General features: G+C 42.7%; 1 protein-coding gene across 1 annotated transcript in view; it reads left to right on the top strand.

Annotated features, from left to right (window-relative positions):
• Window positions 1-18,028, top strand: part of LOC109926987 (pecanex-like protein 2) — a 166,917-nt gene that overhangs the window by 7,406 nt on the left and 141,483 nt on the right. The window lies entirely within an intron of this gene.

Raw genomic sequence — 18,028 nt, 5'->3', positions numbered from 1 at the left:
GGGGAAGTTACGGTCCTTGAAAAACGAGGACAACTGAGATGTACGGGAGTGGAATGCCTCATCCTGGGAGCAGATGCGGCGGAGGCGAAGGAATTGGGAATAGGGGATAGCATTTTTGCAGGAAGGTGGGTGGGAGGAGGAGTATTCTAGGTAGCTGTGGGAGTCAGTGGGCTTGAAATGAATATCGGTTTCTAGGTAGTTGCCCGATATGGAGACCGAGAGGTCCAAGAAGGGGAGAGAGGTGTTAGAGATGGTCCAGGTAAACTTAAGGTTGGGGTGGAAGGTGTTAGTGAAGTGGATGAACTGTTCGAGCTCCTCGTGGGAGCATGAGGCGGCGCCGATACAGTCATCGATGTAACGGAGGAAGAGGTGGGGTTTAGGGCCTGTGTAGGTACGGAAGAGGGATTGTTCCACGTAACCTACAAAGAGGCAGGCATAGCTTGGGCCCATGCGGGTACCCATGGCTACCCCCTTTGTCTGTAGGAAGTGGGAGGAATTGAAAGAGAAGTTGTTGAGGGTGAGGACGAGTTCGGCTAAGCGGATGAGGGTGTCAGTGGAGGGGGACTGGTCGGGCCTGCGGGACAGGAAGAAGCGGAGGGCCTTAAGGCCATCTGCATGGTGAATGCAGGTGTCGAGGGACTGGACGTCCATGGTAAAGATAAGGTGTTGGGGACCGGGGAATTGGAAGTTCTGGAGGAGGTGGAGGGCGTGGGTGGTGTCACGGACATAGGTAGGGAGTTCCTGGACCAAGGGGGAGAAAATGGAGTCCAGATAGTTGGAGATCAGTTCGGTGGGGCAAGAGCAGGTGGAGACAATGGGTCGACCAGGGCGGTCAGGTTTGTGGATTTTGGGAAGGAGATAGAAGCGGGCAGTGCGAGGTTGGGGAACGATGAGGTTGGAGGCCGTAGGTGGGAGGTCACCTGAGGTGATGAGGTTGTGGATGGTTTGGGAGATGATGGTTTGGTGCTCGGGGTGGGGTCATGATCAAGGGGGCGGGAGGAGGTGGTGTCGGAGAGTTGGCGTCTGGCCTCGGTGATGTAGAGGTCAGTGCGCCATACTACAACTGCGCCTCCCTTGTCCGCGGGTTTTATGGTGAGGTTGGGATTGGAGCGGAGGGCTGCACGTTCTGCGGGGGAGAGGTTGGAGTGGGTGAGAGGGGTGGAGAGGTTGAGGCGATTGATGTCTCGACGGCAGTTGGAGATGAAGAGGTCGAGGGAGGGTAGGAGGCCTTGGGGTGGTGTCCAGGAGGAGGGGGTGAGTTGGAAGCGGGAGAAGGGGTCAGTAGAGGGAGGGTTAGGTTCATGGTTGAAGAAGTAAGCGTGGAGGCGGAGGTGGCGGAAAAACTGCTCTATGTCCAAGCGTGAGCGGTATTCATTGATGTGTGGGTGGAGGGGGACAAAGGTGAGCCCTTTACTGAGGACTGACCGTTCGTCATCAGTAAGGGGGAGGTCTGGGGGGATGGTGAAGACTCGGCAGGGCTGGGTGCTGCTGTCTCCTCTGGAGCTGGTGGCTGTGGAGGCTGTGGGCGGAGCGTCGTCGGCGTTGGCTGTGGGCGGAGTTGCGTCGGCGTCAGCTGTGGGCGGAGTTGCGTCGGCGTCAGCTGTGGGCGGAGTTGCGCCGGCGGTGGGTGGAGTTGCGTCTGCGTCGGTGATGGGCGGAGCAGCGGAGGTAGGAGAAGCGGGGTAGGCGGCGGCAGTAGCGGTGAGGGTGGTCGCGACTTCAGTGTCGGTGGCAACGGCAGCGATGGTGTTCGCTGTCCCGGAAGTGGGGAACCCAGCTGTGGCGGATGTGATGTCATCTGTGGGTTCTCCGATAGTGGCCTCACGGCCAATGGCGGCGGACGCATTGTGGGGAAGGTCCTGGGTACGGCTGGGGATTTGGGGGGTGGAGGAAGCTCGTTTTGGGTGGTGGGCACCAGTAAGTTTACTGTACTAACGGTTTTTAGTGTCCAATAAAGCTGAGTAGAATTCAGAGTTCAGGTTGTGGATCCTACGAAGAATAAAAAACAGGAGAGGTCCTTTGCAGGTCTGGGAGAGGGAGGCTCTGAGCTGGGGTAGGCTTGATTGTAGTGCCTGGAGATGCCGGCGCATTGCTGCAAGTGTGTGTTTCAGGAGTCGCAGGGAGAAACGCTTCTGAAGGATCTCAATGCCATGAGTGTAGATATTGTCACGGTTGGGGCCAAATTGGGAAGGCTTGAATGTGGATTGTAGTCCATTGGGGATGATCTGGTTCCGTAGGCAGGTGCTGAGGAAGGTGATGTGGCTGTAGTACCTGGTTTGCTTCAGGACATGGTCGAGCAGTTTCAGGGCCGAAGAGATTACGAGAGAGTTGCAGTGGGAGAGAGATCCCTTGAGGTTTGTCCGGAGGGAGGCGGGTAACTTCTTCAGGCTAGGCATCCTTAGAAGAGGCTTCGCAGTAGGGTTAAAATTGAATCAGAGATAGTAGGAACTGCAGATGCTGGTGAATCCAAGACAACAAGGTGCAGGGCTGGATGAACACAGCAGGCCAAGCAGCATCATAGGAGCAGAGAGGCTGACGTTTCGGGCCTAGACCCTTCATCAGAAAAGGGGGAGGGGAAGGGGGTTCTGAAATAAATAGGGAGAGAGTGGGAGGTGGATAGAAGATGGATAGAGGAGAGGATAGGTGGAGAGGAAACAAACAGGTCGAAGAGGCGGGGATGGATTTCACAAGTTTCAAAATCTCCCCTCCCCCTACCGCATCCCAAAACCAGTCCAGCTCGTCCCTGCCTCCCTAACCTGTTCTTCCTCCCACCTATCCCCTCCTCCCACCTCAAGCCGCACCTCCATCTCCTACCGACTAACCTCATCCCACCCCCTTGACCTGTCCGTCCTCCCTGGACTGACCTATCCCCTCCCTAACTCCCCACCTACACTCACCTTTACTGGCTCCATCCCCGCCTCTTCGACCTGTTTGTTTCCTCTCCACCTATCCTCTCCTCTATCCATCTTCTATCACCTCCCACTCTCTCCCTATTTATTTCAGAACCCCCTTCCCCTCCCCCTTTTCTGATGAAGGGTCTAGGCCTGAAACGTCAGCCTCTCTGCTCCTATGATGCTGCTTGGCCTGCTGTGTTCATCCAGCCCTGCACCTTGTTGCTTAAAATATGTTCTTCAACATTCCTCCCATTCTCATGGAAAGTCATCAACCTAAGATGCTAACTATGTTTCCCTCTCCATAGATGATCTGCTGAGTATTTCCAGTATTTTCTGTTTCTATTTCAGACCGTTTTAATTTTCTAAAACTTCAAAAACTGTCTCTACAAATTCACAAACAACAATCAGAAACTGCAATATATAGCACCTTCAAAGTAGTGAAGCAGATCGAGATGCTTTGCCTGAGTGGCAGGTGTGAAGCTAGAGTACGGGAAAGGTTTGGGAGGTGACTGAAGATGTGGTGAATATGACACTTTGAAAGTGGGAGGGTGAAATGACAAGGTGAGGCAATTTTTTATAAAGATTGCCATTCCTGATTGGCTTCTCGTAACTTCAGCTGGAGTGAATGGGCAGGCATGGAGTGAGGGCCTGCTCCAATTCCAAAGAAAAGTCATATTGGACTCAAAACATTAACTCTGTTTCTTTTTCCACAGATGCTGCCACAACTGCTGACTTTTGTCCAGCACTTAGTTTTTATTTCAGATCTTTAGCATCTACAGCACTTTGCTTTTATCTATTCCAGCCCGGTTGGGATATCCTGAAAAATAGTGCTCTTTTATTTTATACCATTTTTCGTTTAAAATGGAAAAGCACCCAGATTTATGTTCTTGGGTTGCCTCAAAGATGTGTGCGGCCAATCAAGTGCTTTTCACTGTTGCAATGTAGTAAAATGAGACAGCTAATTTACACACAGCAGGATCCAATAATAATAATGTGATAATGAGTAGGTAACCTTGTTTTAATATCGTTGATTGAGGAACAAATTTTGACCAACACACAGTGAAATGCTCCCCTGCTCTTCTTTGAAAATAGTGGGCCAGATCTTCCAGTGAAAATCTCATGCAAATTGGTGATAAAGAAGGACCAGTGTGGCAAAGAAGCATCACCGGTGTTTCTGAAAGGACATTCTGCTTAGGTTTCCCTGAGAAATGCAGAGGCACACTCCATTTTGACAATAGTACCATAGAACTGTCATAGAATAGCAGAACACACCCTTTTCCACAGCAGCTACAATAATCTGAAATGTTAAAGTCCAGGCAGCCATTTTTACAGCTGGTGTCAAAGGTAAGTACTTAAGGTTATTAATATAATGAGGGTGCCAGGAGAATGTGGAACCAAGTGTGTAGGGTGCCAGGTGAGTAGGGTCCTAGAGTGCAAGGTGACAAGAGGGCATATAAATATTTAGGGTAGGTTGGGATGGGTTGGAGAAATTGAGTCCAGCTGCGGCTAGGAAAAGTAGGTGTCAGGTCTTGGGAATGTTAGGTTCTGGCAGTAGGGTTGAGGTCAGGTTACATTACAGTGAGGAATAAGGATTCCAGGAAGGGGATAAGCCAACTGTGGTTAACCAGGAAAGTTAAGAATAGCGTCAGATTGAAAGGAAGGCTATACAATGAGGCAAAGATTAATGGTCAGCCAGAGGATTGGGAATGTTTTAAAAACCAACAAAATTGGACGGAAGAAGGGAGAAGATAAACTGCAAAGGTAAACTTGCAAGCAAAATCAAGACAGACAGCAAAAGCTTATTTAAATACATAAAAAAAGAAGAGAGACACTGAAGTGAATATATGTCCCTGAAAGAATGTGGCTGGGGAAATAATGATGGGGAACCAGGATATGGCAGAGGAGATCCTAATAGCATTCCAAAATTACTAATTAATCAAGGGACAAAAGGAGCAATGGAAACAAGTACAATAACTACCACTGGAGAAAAAGTACAAGGGAAACTAATTGGACTAAAGACCGATAAATCTCCTGGACCCGATGGGAGACAACCTAGGTTATTAAAGAAAATAGTTATAGAGATAGTGGATGCACTGCTAGTAATCTTTCAAGAATGCTTAGATTCTGGAAAAGTCCCATAAGAATGGAAAACTGCCAATGTAACGCCTTTCTTTCAAAAGGGAAGGAGATGGGAAAAAGGAGGTAACATCAAACCAGTTAGCTTAATGTCTGTAATTAGCAAAGTGTTAGGGTCGATTATAAAGGATGTAACAGCAGAGTATTTAGATATGCATAATATGATCAAGCAGGTTCAGCATGGTTTAATGAAGGAGAAATCATGCCTAACAAATTTACTACCATTCTTTGAGGAGGTAACAAGCAGGATAGATAAAGAGAAAGCAATTGATATCAAATATTTGGATTTTATGGGACTTTTGATAAGGTACAACATATTACGTTACTTAAGAAGGTAAAAGCCTATGGTGCTGGAGATAGTATATGAGCATGGGTAGAGGATCAGCTAACTAATAGAAGACAGAGAGTTGGGACAAGGGGGGCATTTTCAGGATGGCAACTTATAATTAATGATATGCCTCAGGAAACAATGCTGGGGTCACATTTCCTTATAACATATATTAATGACTTGGATGAGGAAAGTGAATGTACTCTAGCCAAATTTACGGATGACACAAAAATAGGCAAGAAAGCACGTGGTGAGGATGATACAAAGAATTTGCAGAGGGATATTGACAGATTAAGTGAATGGCAAAAATTTGGCTGATAGAATATAATGTCACAAAATGAGAAGTTATGCACTTTGGCAGCAAAAGGGATACCTGAACATTTTTTTAAAATAGGAACAGACTGCAAAAAGCTGCATACAGAGGGATTTAGGTGGTCCTTGTGCATGAATCACAAAAAACTAGCATACAAGTTCAAATGGAAATGATGAAGGCAAATGGATTATTAGCCTTTATTTCAAAGGGAATGGAGTATAAAAGTTAGGAGGATTTGCTACACCTATACCAGCATAAGTCAGACCACAGCTAGAATACTGTGACCTGTTTTGGTCCCTTTATCTAAGGAAAGATATACTGGCATTGGAGGCAGCCCACAGGAGGTTCACTAGGCTAATATAAGGTATGGAGAGACACTTGAGGGGAGATTGAGAAGATTGGGCCTGTACTCACTGCAATGTAGAAGAGTGAGAGAGACCTTTTTAAAACATATAAAATATTCTTAGAGGACTTAATATGGAAAGGTTGTTTTCCCCTTGTGGGAGATCTAATACCAGGGGTCACAATCTTAAAATAACAGGTCACAAGTTTAAGACAGAGTTGAGGAGGAATTTCTTCTCTCAGAGTGCTGTAAGAGGCTGTGTCATTAAGTATATTCTAGGCAGTGACAGACAGATTTTTAATCATTAAGGGAATCAGGGCATATATAAAAAAGACAGGAGTGTAGAGTTGAGGGTCACTAGATGTGCCATTGAATGGCAGAGAAGACTTAATGGGCTGAACAGCCTACCTCTTCTCTTGTTTCGCAATGGGCTACTTCTGATCCTCTCTTACAGTCTTATGGGTCCAGTAACGGGAGAGAGGAGGAGGTCGGATAGGTTGTGGGGGGGGGGGGGGGGGGGGAAACGCGGGGGGGCTGGGATCTGACTATGGTGACAGGTGTTAGGGGCTGGGTCCACCAGGGTTTCTGGAGTTTGGGTCTAGTGATGGCGAGAGTCTGTCCCTCAGATGGCATATTTGTACGATGATCAGCGCAGGGGCATTGGGTTCTGGGGTGGAGGTGTCAGTTTAGATTCTGGAGGTGTGAGGGGTCTTGGAGTTGTGAGTGCAGTAAGGATGGAGTCTGTTTAATAGTTACTCAGGAGTTAGATTATGTCTTTAATAGTCTAATTTTTCCTGAGTAACTATGCTACTTAATTTAATCAGAGCTATCTGAGCCTCTGATTTTCATGCAGACTTTCAGTGGGTTCCAGGTGTCATGGAATTGTCCAGCAGACAATTGAATTTCTCAGGGAACTGCTTCAGAGTTGCTTCAATGGGGATTCTGCAGGCTCCCCATGTGCAACTCCTATTTATGTTCACAAATTGACTGTCTGGCCATATTTACACAAGGGAGAGCCTCAACAACAGCAAAATACAAAAGAACAAGAAGTAGAGCAAGTTTTTAGACAGTAGTTCCTAACCCAGAATCTCTACCACCAAGAAGTACAATAGCAGCATGTGCATATGAATACCATCAACTCCCCCATGCCACTGACCATCCTGATCTGGAAACAGATCACTATTCACTCACTGTCACTCCCCAGAACTCCCTCCCTAACAGCACTATAGAAGCAACTTCACCACACAGGTTTCATTGATTCAAACAGGTAGGTCACTACTACAATCTCAAGAGCAATAAATTCTGGCTAAATTGGCTATGCCCAAATCCAACGAATGAATAAATAGAAAGTTTAACATACAAATGATATGTTACAAGTAAGAATGTAAGAAATAGAAGCCATTTGGCTCCTCAAGTCAGCTTCACCGTTCGACAAGATCATGTCTGATCTGCTGCAAGCCTCAGGTGGAGACGATGTCCTACCGGTATTATCACTAGACTATTAATCCAGAGACCGGGTAATGTTCAGGGGGCCCAGACTTGAATCCTGTCATAGCGATGGTGGAATTTGAATTCATAAAAATCTGGAATTAAGGATCTAATGATGACCATGAAACTGTTGTCAATTGTCAGGAAGAAACCCATCCGGTTCACTTATGTCCTTCAGGAAAGGAAATTTACCATCCTTAACCTTAAGAGTGGTTGACTCTTAGCTGCCCTCTGGGAAATTAGGAATGGGCAGTAAATGTGATCTGGACAGTGATGGCCACATCCCATGAATGAATTAAAACAAAAAACCCTGTTTAGCCATTCTTGATAAGTTAACCCCTTCAGCCCAGGAATCTGCTTAGTGAATCTTTTGAATAGCGTCCAATGCCGGTATATCCTTCTTTAAATACACGGACCAAACCTGTACATTGTACTCCAAATGCTGTCTTACCAACATCCTCTACAATTGTAATAAGACTTTCCTGTTTTTAAACTCCAACCTCCAGGCAACAAACGCCCAAATTCCATTTGCCTTCTTAATTACTTGTTACACCTACATGTTAACATTTTGTTTCATGCACAAGAACACCTAAATCCCTCTGCAATGCAGATTTTTGGAGTCTCTCTCCATTTAAATAACAGACTGCTTTTTGATTCTTCCTCACACTTTCCTACATTAAACTCCACTTGCCAAGTTTTTGCTACTCATTTATCTATACCCCCTTGCAGATTCCTTATGTCCTCCCAGCTATTTTTTGTATTGTCAGCAAATCTGGGTACATTACACTCTGCCTTCTCCTCCTCGAAGTCATTAATACAGGATGATAAATAATTGAGGTCCTAGGACTGATCCTTGTGGCACTCCACTAGTTACATCTTTCCAACTTGAAAAACACTCATTAATCATATTCCCTGTATTCTGAGTGTTAACCAATTCTCAATCCACACTGATACATTACCCAAATACGTGAGCTCTTATCTTCTGCAAACACCTTTTATGTGACACCTTATCAAATAAAATGAGGAAGGATTAATTAACAACATTGTTGTGTTTGTTAGTGAAAAATGACAACATAATAATAGAACTGTTCAAACGGCTGAAGACGGAAGAAGTTGAATCCAAAATTATCATCATGAATCTAAATAAAAGGGAACTATGAAGGTATAAGGCATGAGTTGGTAATGATGGACTGGGGAATATAAACTAAAAGGGTTGGGAGTGGATAGGCAATGGCTAATATTTTAAGGAACATATGCATGAATTACAACAATTAATCATCCTTACCTGATACAAAAATTAAAGGAACAGTGAATCAACAATGGCTTACATAAAAGAAGGATGGTAATTAGACCCAAAAGTGAGACATAACATTTGGAAAAAAAATAGCGAATCTGAGGACTACGTGCAGTTTAAATTCTGCAAAAGAGGATAAAATGAATGATCAAGAGGGAGAAATTAGAGTATGAGAATAAACTTGCAAGAAACATAAAAACTGACTGTAAAAGCTTCTAGAAATATGTGAAGAGAAAAAGATTAGTGAAGACAAATGTAGATCCCTTCCAGCCAAAAATGGGGCAACTATAATAGGGAGAAACAAAAAAGGCAGAAAAATTGAACACATAGTATGATTCTGTCTTCACAAAAGAGGACACAAATAATTTTCCAGAAATGTTAGGGAACTGAGGAGGAATTAAAGAAAATCAGTATTAATTTTAAAAGTTGTGCTAGAGAAATTAATGTGTGAAAATTTGACAAATCCCCACAGCCTCAATCTGCATCCCAGAACAATATAGGAAACTGCCTAGAAATACTAGATGCATTGGAGGTTGTCTTCCAAAATTCTACAGGCTCTGGAGTTGCACCTACAGATTGGAGCTTGGCAGATATAACCTCACTATTTAAAATAGTTGAGCGATAAAACAAAGAAAGAGACCATTTAGCCTAACAGCAGTAGTGGGGAAAATACTAGAGTCTATCATAAAATACTGATAACAGAATGCTTGGAAAGCATTAACAGGATTAAACAATGTCAGTATGGGTTATGAAAGTGAAATCATGCTTAACTGACCGATTGGAGTTTTCTGAGGATGCAACAAGTAGAATTGATAAGGATCACCAGTGGATGTGGTATATTTTTGACTTCAAGAAGACTTTGGTAAGGTCCCACATAAGATGAAAAAATTAAATTGAATTGGGGGTAATATGCTGGCATGGACTGAGGATTGGCTGACAGACCAGAAAAAACTGAGTGGGAAAAAATGTGTTGTTTTCTGGTTGGAGGTGGTAATTAGTGGTGTACGTAGGGATCAGTGCTTTGGTCCCAGCTATTTGTAATATATATAAATGACTTGGATGAGGAATCAAATATATTATTTCCACATTTGCCAATGACACAAAACTGGGTGGAATTGAGAGTTGTGAAAAGAATGCAAGGAGGCTTCAGGGCGATCAAGACAGGTTGAGTATGTGGGCAGACACATGGCAGATGTAGTATGGATGTGGATAAATGTGAAGTTATACACTTCGGTACGAAAAACACAAAGGCAGTGTATTATTTAAATGGTGATATATTGGGAAATGTGGATGTACAAAGGGATCTGGGTGACCGTGTAAATCAGTCAATGAAAGGAAACAGGCAGGTGCAACAAACAACCATAAAGTCAAATGGTATGTTGGTCTCTACTGCAAGAGGGTTTGAGAAAGGATGTAATACTGAAATTATACAAGGTCTTGGTAAGACTGCACCTGGAGTACCGTGTGCTTTTGGTCTCCCCACCTAAGAAAGGGTATATGTGCCATAGAGGGAGTTCAGCAAAGGTTCACTAGGCTGATACTGGGGATCACAGAACTGTCTTAGGAGGCGGCACTGGTTTCATTGGGCCTGTATTCACGAGAGTTTGGAAGAATGAGAAGGGATCTGATTGAATTGTATAAAATCTAAACAGTGCTGGATAGACTAGATGTATAGTACTAACAATTGATTGCGCTGTTGGCGAGTCAAGAACTGGAATCTCGGTCTTAGTTTACAGGCTAGGACCTTTAGAACTGAGATGAGGAAACATTTCTTCACTTGGAGGCTGGTCAATCTGTGAAAACTTAGAATCATAGAGTCAGAATTAAACAGCACGGAAACAGACACTTCGTTCCAACTCATCCACGCCAACTAGATATCCTAAACTGATCTAGTCCCATTTGCCAGCATTTGGTGCATATCCCTTTAAACCCTTCTTATTCATGTACCCATCCAGTTGCCTTTTAAATGTTGTAAACATTTCACGACAGGTCCATGCAGCAAGCCATGGAGGGAAGGTGGGTTGAGTCATAAATTTCCAACTGCCTACCTCTCTTCTGCAGCTATGTTTGTGGCCAGTTATCCTTGGAAAGGATACCAATCTCATTGAGACTTTGAGAGAGAACTGGGAACCAAACAGGTTACAGTGCATTATTTTCCCCCTACCAACTCCATTTTGACTTAGTCCCAACGTCCTTTCCTATCCTTCCTTGATCTTTGCTATTGCTGTAAATTATGTTTAATTAGTTCATTGGGTGATTAAGTGGTAAGTTTATAAAACTAAAAAAATGCTGAGGTCTTAGAGTTCTTTGGCACAGTACTGATGTCCCTGGCTCTGGGGTAGAGGGTCGAGGTTCAAATCCTATCTACTCCAGACGTGTATCTTAATCTGCCTGTTCGGGTTGATTTAAAATATCTACATTGTAAATGGTAAATTATACATTATTTTAAAAAGAGAGAGCCACGTTCTTGGGGCGCTTGTGGTGCAGTGGTTGTGACTCATCTGTGGGCCAGAATGTCTGGGTTGAAGTTCTACCTGTCCCAGAAATGTGTCATAATATATGTGAGCAAACTGTTTTAAACCAAACGCTGAGTTGTCCCCCTTGGGGTGTCAGTTTCTGAACAGGAAAAGGTTTCAGAAAGGAAAGGTGAGATTTATGTTTGAACTATGCTATTGACTTACAACATACCTTTGTAAATTTCAAAGTCTCTTTCTGCCTAATTCACCAAATAGATATTGATGTATGAAACAGGAAAAGGTTACAGCAGAGCAGAGACAAAGGATGGACCAGTTAGTTGAAATGCTATAAATACTTCTTGAATCTACATCTAACTCTAAATTTAGGCTATGCTTATGACAGATAAGATATATAGCATCTGCAAAGAGCTCTCCATGGTATGAACCACCTCTGCACACAAACCATTCAACATGGAATTTATTATGAGCAGGACTTGGTCACATAAGCTCCAATTTGGATCGTACTTAAGGCAGTTGCACTGAGTGAACAGCAAATTATTTCATAAACTAAACTGAGGATAATGGATCAACCATAGTGAATTCATATCCATAAGCAATTGGTAGTTAACTTTGTGTTCAATACTTCGGAAGCGTTGTGAACTGTGAAGGGGACAATGTAGAACTTCAAAGGGACATTGCCAATTGGTTAAGTCGGCAGATTGCTGGCAGATTATATTCAATGTGGAGAAGTTAAGTTGATACATTTTGGTAGAAAGAACACAGAGAGACCGTGTGAAATAGAGTTACATCCTTTAGGATGTACAGGAGCAGAGGGACTTGGATGTATATGTATACAAGTCATTAAAGGTGGGGACAGGGGCAGAATATAGGTAATAAAGCAAAGTACCCTCAGCTTTATTGGGCATAAAGTACAAGAGCTGGAGGTTATGCTGATCCTGTATAAGTTACTTGCTGCAGTATACTGTATAATTCTGGGTGCCACACTTTAGGGAATGTGTGAAAGCAATGGAGACAGTACAGAAGATGTTTGCAAGAATTGTCCTCGTGAAGAGAAAAGTCAAGTTATGAAGATAGATCGGAGAATGTGGTACCATTATTCAAGAAGGGACCAAGAGATAAACCATAAAATTACAGGCCAGTCTATCGTCTGTGGTAGGGAAACTATTAGAGAAGGACAGAGTTAATCTGCATTTGGAGAGAGAGAGATTAATCTAAAATATTCAGCATGATTTGACTCAATTGACCAGGTGTGTAGATGAGGACAATGCTTTTGATGTGGTCTCCTGGGATTTCAGCAAGACTTTTGATAAGGTCCCACCTGAAGATAAGAGCCCATGGGATCCAAAGAAGTTTGGCAAATTGGATCCACAACTGGCTGAATGGCAAGAAGCAGAGGGTGATACTTGAGGAGTGTTTTCCCTACTGGAAGTCTGTGTCCAGTGGGGTCCCACAGGGGTCAGTGTTGGGGCCCTTGCTCTTTATGGTTTATATAAATGATTTAGACTTGAATGTAGGAGGGTGATCAGTAAGTTCGCAGACAATACAAAAACTGGTGGAGTGGAAAGTAGTGAGGAGCATAGCCTTAGGCTATAAGAGGATATAGACAGGATAGTCAGTGGCAAATGGAATTCAATCCAGATAAATGAGGTGATTCACTTGGGCAGGGCAAACAAGGCAAGGGAATACATGATGAACGGTAAGACCCTGGGAAGCACCAAGGATCAGAGGGACCTTTGTGTGCATACACGAGTCCTAGGGTATCAGGACTGGTGGATAAAGTAGTTAAGGCAGCATTTGGTATACTTGCCTTTATTAGCCAAGGCAGAAAATTTTAATACCAGGGAGGTTATGCTGGACCTGTATAAAACATTGGTTGGGCTGCAGTAATGTGTACAGCTCTGGAATCCATATTATAGGAGGGATGTGATTGCATTGGATGAGGTGTAGAGGCAATTTTGCAGGATGTTGCCTGGGGTGGAGAATTTCAGTTATGAAGAGAGATTGGACAGACTGGGTTTGTTTCTCTAGAGCAGAGGAGACATGATTGAGATGAATCAAATGATGAGAGGCATGGATACTGCAGATAGGGAGAAACCTTTCCCCTGGATGGAGGGATCAATGACTGGGGTCATGATTTACTGTAAGGGGCATAAAGTTTAGTGGAGATGTGAGGAAAAACTCAGAAGGTGGTGGGAATCTGGAACTCACTGCCCATATGGGTGGTAAAGATAGAAACCCTCATAACATTTAAGTAGTATTTAGATGTGTACTTGTGAAACCAAAGCATACAAGGCTATGGGCCGCATACATTAAAATGGGATCAGAATAGTTAGGTGGCTGTTTTTGAATGATGCAGACTTGATGGGACAAAAGGCCTTTTTCTACTTTCTAGACCTCTACTACTCTATAAGTTAGGACTATTTCATTTGAAAAAGGAGTTTATCGGGAGATCTGATAAGATGTTTCCAAAATCATGGCAGGACTGGACAGAGCCAATAGGGAAATACTGTTCCCTCTCATTAAAGGATTGAGAATGAGGGGCACAGATTTAAAATGAGTTGCAAAATGAGTAAATGCAACGCGAGAAGAAGCATTTTCATACACCAAGTGATTAAGGTCTGGGAATACACTGCGTGGAAGCATGATGGAAGGAGGTTTAATTAAGCCAGTGGAAGATTGCTTAAATAGAAACAACGTGCAAGGTTACAGGAAAGATGGAAGAATGGCACTTAGTCATGATGCTCAACTGCAGAACTGGTGCAGACACAATGGGATGAACAGCCTCCTTCTATACCATAACAACTCTGTTTCCACACATTTTGCAGCGTCACCAATCAATGATTTATAGAGTATGTGAGCGTTGTGTAGGACATGCAAATAGATATCAAATTTTTTTTAAAAAAATCACTCTTCAATATAATTCAGGTTTTACAAAGCATTGAAACATGATATATTCCATTAATCTATAGCTTTTATTTTGTCATTGATTTCTTACTTTTGCTTTGCTATGCCTCTCTTTTCACTATTTAAAAAAAAAGCTAAATATCACCCTTTCTTCTGCCAACTCCCACACCCATCGCCAGTCACACGAGAACATTTGTGTACGCATGTTTCACTATCAATTGCTTGTCACGGCAACCAGATGTCGATGTTCACAGCTCCCTACAGACCAGCTGAGGAATAAAAAATAAATTCCTTGGCAAGTCAGCTACAGCAAAATGTACGAGGCTGGTCCTAATGCAGAATATTTCATTGTGATTTCTACCCTCCCATGAAAGCTTGGAATGGCCATTTCATGTTTATTGAGAATTTATTAAGTTGGAGGGGTGGAAAAGTAACAAAAATATAAAGAATATATTGTGTTCCTCATCCCACTTAATTCTTAGGAGTGGGAGTTCAAACAATGAGTTCTGTCACAGCATTAATCTTCAGAGCTATCATCTGCAAATTAACCTTTAATTAAGAGTATTCAGAAGCCAGCACCATGTAGTTACCATAGCAACCGAAAGCGTTATCCCCCTCCCCACCCGAGTATGTCTCAGTAATTTAATAACTGCTAATTAGTTTCAGTAACACATGAATATGAGTCACTCTTGCTGCCAAAGAAATGTTTGTGAAAGTACCTTCACACACTGCTTAAACGAAAGCTTTTTACAGTTATGTACATGAGCAATTACTCAAATCCAAACTCAAAAGCTCCACAAATTCTTCAAGCCTGATTTTCAGTCTTATTTTTAAAGTGCATACAGATGTTTTAATCATGCCTTTATATGGCGAGGTTAGTCTCTACAGCTTTATACTCATGTACAACTGCAGATAGCAATTAGGCTAAAAATAAAATCCTTTAGGGATCTGGAGCTGGTATGTATTGATCACTGTGCCACATATCATGGTGAGATGGCATTTTACTTTTTTGGGAGCTTGTTAACTGTCCCAAATTGTCTTTTAGATATCATTAGGGGGATTACAGGACATGGGAGTATATGGTACCAACACACCACCTGTACGTAGGAACCAAGAGGTCACTTAGAATGGATTTGAGGACCTATTGTATTAGATGACAGCTGACAAATACCACAAATTTGTTTATCCACCTTTGTTCCATATGTCTTGATATTTTCACCCAACAAAACTCTATCCATCTGCCTTGAAATTTTCCATTGACCTGCAGCAACCACTGTAAGCACTGGGGCATAAAGTAAAGATACTGATTTGTGCTCATCATAAATCTGTCAATAGTCATGTTGAATTCCAAAGGGATTTTTGTTTTAAACAGTGGAGACTCATTGTTTAAGTATCTAAATGTTTTTTGCTTATACTTTCTTTCCCCTCTTCTCCTGTAGTGAGCTAATTGCCAGCTGTCCTTCACGTCAAACATTCATGTAAGGCCAAAAGGAACCTGGCTGTGGAGCAGATTAAGATCTTAATGCTTCATGGTTGGTATTTGGCATTCAACCCTCTATGGTGCCTGTCCATCATTTTCACCCAATGTCAGCACTACAGAGACAAAGGAGCATTCAAGGTCCTCCTCCCTGTACAGAGTTACTTACTGGTCATAGTTAGAAGTACAAAATGGAATACAGAAAATGTGCAAAACAGAAACAGGCCATTTGACCCAACTGCTCTGTGCTAGTGCTTGTGGTCCACACAAACTTCCTCTGACTCCACAGCAAATCACCACCTCTGTACTTTCTCACTTTTTTTTCCTGGTTTTACCTTAAATAGATCTTGGCTATTTGTCTCGGTTATTCCATGTTGAAACAAATTACATACTTTAACAACTCTGAGTAAAGAAGTTTCTGCTGAATTCATTATTGGATTTATTATATTTATGGTGCCCTAGTTCAGAACTCCTCACAGATACTGCCTTGTCAGCTGGGTATTCTGTTTTTATTTCAGATTTCCAGCATCTACAGTATTTTGCTTATGTACTTATAATCCATCATTTTTGTTTTATTTTAATCAAATTTTAGTCCTTCTGGAGATGTATGTTTAACAGAAGTCTGAAACCATATTGAATAACCAACTTTGTCACTTAACACGCAAGCACAGATCAGGACAGTGCCTGGTAATTAATTAAGAGGTAAGGACAAAGTAGAATCCAGAAGCTGTAGCATCAGTGTAGAACACAGACAATGAAGGTGGGGACAGAGAAATGGAACAAATGATTCTGATTTCTCTTGTTTCATGCAGTCTCGTCTCCTGGGCATAAGCTTAGGTTCACTTTAAGTCACGCATCTCTTCAATTTCTTTCACTGAGTTAGTGGGGGAGCTTTTCACTGCTAATTATCAAGTGGTGAACCTCCTTAGCAGAGCTAATGAGTGTCCTCTGCTGGATAATTCAGGAATACAAGGGTAGAAATTAATTTGAGAAAACGTGAAGGTTAGACGCTTTCATCCTTTCTACCTGGAGAGCTAAGATAACATTGTAATGGGGAGGACTGGACCGGTGTGAACAGTACTAAAGGGTGATTCACAATTGCCAAATTCTCCCCACGAGAACAAAACCCAGGCCAGATTTGCTAGCCTGCTAAGCAGGACTGGAAAATCCTACTGCTACTGCAAACAGATCAAACTCTGTTTTTAAAAAAAGCTTGCTTTTCTATAGCTCCTTTCACAACTTCAAGACAATCCTAAGTATTTTACAGTCTGTGTCTATTCCAAACTGAACAGTGTGGCCAAATGATTCAAAATGGTCACCACTGTCAGGTCCTGATTTCTCAATTCTCAAAGAGTCAGTATCCCATGGAGGATGAAGAAATTATTTTAAACACACTCTGGAGCTCTCTTAGAAGAGTGGTGGGATTGACCTGAATGACAGGGGAGCTTGTGATGAATTGTTCAGAATAGCAGCAGCTTATCCATCAAGTTGATTCACACTTTGAGACACGTGACGAGGTAGAGAAAGAAAGAAAAGGAAACAAATCCTGCACTGATCCAGAACTGGAACACACATGTTCCATGTTTATCACATGTACATTACAAAAGATCTGTGTCATGAAATGGTCCATTCAGTCACATGAAGCCACACAGCAGAAAATCATGACCCTGACGAGATACAATCCTAGAATTGAGGGACAGCCAACAATAGCCAGGGAAATACTTCTAAAGTGTATTTCCTGCTTTCATATAGGAACCAAATTAGATAACTTAAGTACAGTAGTAATGATAACAACAGCAGTGAGATTCTGACCTTAAAATCTGCATAATGATGTTCTGGGATAAACTATTACTCAAGCCACTGGAGAGATCTCCCCTTTTCTTGCTGGAATAGTACACAGGGTTCGAGCTTAATAACTCCCATTTAAAAGACAGTACTTCCACCAGTGCAGCACTTCCTTGGTAATGAAGTGGGTATATTGGAGCTTAAACCCCATGTTCTTATTCACAGGCTGACTGACAGGCAAGACTGCTATCTATAGAGTCACAGCTGAACTAACACAATTTCAATGCTGTCATAGCATGAACTAAGAACATGAAACATAAAGCTGCTGCAGTCACCTCGAACTAGGTCTTCTGGAATTCAGGAACTTCAGATCACAGGTACTTGGAGGCTTCTCAATAAAATACTTAGAAACAAACAAACATGGAGAAGGCTTTTGACCCTTCGAGTTTGCTCCACCATTCATTACGATCATGGATGATCGTCCAACTTAATATCCCGTTCCTGCTTACCCTCCATACTTTGATCCCTTTAGCCCTAAGTGTTATATCCAACTCCTTCTTTAAATCAAGGATAACAAGGTGTAGAGCTG

This window comes from Rhincodon typus, chromosome 5 (genome assembly GCF_021869965.1).
Source record: "Rhincodon typus isolate 14 chromosome 5, sRhiTyp1.1, whole genome shotgun sequence".
Classification (NCBI taxonomy): Eukaryota; Metazoa; Chordata; class Chondrichthyes; order Orectolobiformes; family Rhincodontidae; genus Rhincodon; species Rhincodon typus.
The sequence above is the reverse complement of the archived record's forward strand: the minus strand, read 5'-3'. Positions and strand labels throughout refer to the sequence as shown.